We start from the raw sequence: 1,336 nt of genomic DNA on the forward strand, positions 1-1,336 counted from the left end.
AAAAATAAAAAAAATTAAAAGAAAGTAATAGTTGTAATTTAACAACATATAATGAATAAAACAAACGTAATAACTTCAGCATCACGCTGCTTTATTTCTTAAGAGGTGGGAGAATAAGAGACATAGGAATCTACTTCCTAAAGCCAGCTATGTGCATCATGCAGACAAGCTGTGTAGAGGAACACTAGAGCAGGTCAGTTCATTTGTATAAACGGACTGTCATACTCCAGCAAAAACAAGTGAATTCCCAGTAGCGAACACTAATTTCATGATAGAAGATAAACAACTAAGAGATCCTTCCATGAAAGATTCACTCTCTCTTCTTCTATTACCTCATAAAGCAGGTCACATTTGTACGTTGCCTCATGCTCTTTACCGATTAAAGGAAGCTCCTAGAGCTTTGGTTGGCAAATTTAGCTCTACTTAGGCTCAATTTGGATTTTGTAGTTCTAACAATGCATCTGCAATGTTTTCGAAAAGAGGTGCACAACGGTGCATTATTTCATAGTTATATGTTGTTGATTCCATCATTACTGGTGATGATGAGCAGGATATATGTGATCTCAAGCAGCAACTTTATGTTATTTTTAAATGAAAGATTTGAGAAATTGGAGATATTTCTAGGTGTCAAAGTCGCTTTCCCTTTGCAGGGTTTTATTCTGTCTAAATCCAAATATGCTCTTGATATTATAACTAGAGCTAGGTTATTTGAGACTAGTTCAGTTGATACTCCTATTTAATTGAACCATAACTCATTGTTAGTGATGATGAACTTTTGACTTAACCTACTAGATATAGAGAAGTGGTTGGTTCTCTTGTCTATTTATCTCTTAGTGGACTTGATATTACATGTGCAATTCATGTGGTTAGCCACTTCTCATCATGGGTTATTGCCTTCTTCATCCTATCTTACTCTTCAGCGTTGATTGGGCAGATCATCCTTCTAATAGAAAATCTACTACTGGTATTGTATTTTTACAGATGATTCTTCAGTTATTTCGAAGAGTAAGAAATTGTTAACAATGGCTAGATTGTCAATAGAGACTGAATATCGAGCAATGGACATGCGATTGTCAATAGAGACAGAGATTACTTGATGAACTTGATACACCTCTATCCAGTGCAACTCCTATATTTTATGACAATCAAAGTTCCATACGAATTGCCAAAAATCTAGTTTTTCATGAGTGCACCAAACATATTGAGGCCGACTGTCACTTTGTTCGTCAATCGTACTTAGCCGATTTAATTTCACGTCCTTATACATTCTCCTCAACCTAGCTTGCAGATTTTTTCTCCAAGTCTCAAACGATTACCCGGTTTCGTTTTTTTTTTT

This window comes from Olea europaea, chromosome 10 (genome assembly GCF_002742605.1).
Source record: "Olea europaea var. sylvestris chromosome 10, O_europaea_v1, whole genome shotgun sequence".
In the NCBI taxonomy this organism is placed as follows: Eukaryota; Viridiplantae; Streptophyta; class Magnoliopsida; order Lamiales; family Oleaceae; genus Olea; species Olea europaea.